The following is a 270-nucleotide window of genomic DNA, read 5'->3' on the forward strand; positions in this document are numbered from 1 at the left end:
CAGCATCATGCTACGAGGATGTTTTTCAGCAGCAGGAACAGTCAGACCAGTCAGGATGGAGGGAAAGATGAATGCAGCAACGTACAGAGACATCCTGGATGAAAACCTGCTCCAGGTGCTCTGGACCTCACACTGGGAGACGGTTCAATTTTCAGCAGGACAACGACCCAAAGCACATGGCCCGCATGTTAAAAGAGGGGCTTCAGGACCACTCTGTGAAGGTCCTGGAGGGGCTTCAGGACCACTCTGTGAAGGGCCTGGAGGGGCTTC

The sequence above is a fragment of the Nematolebias whitei genome, chromosome 8 (assembly GCF_014905685.2).
Source record: "Nematolebias whitei isolate Nwh7 chromosome 8, NemWhi1, whole genome shotgun sequence".
In the NCBI taxonomy this organism is placed as follows: domain Eukaryota; kingdom Metazoa; phylum Chordata; class Actinopteri; order Cyprinodontiformes; family Rivulidae; genus Nematolebias; species Nematolebias whitei.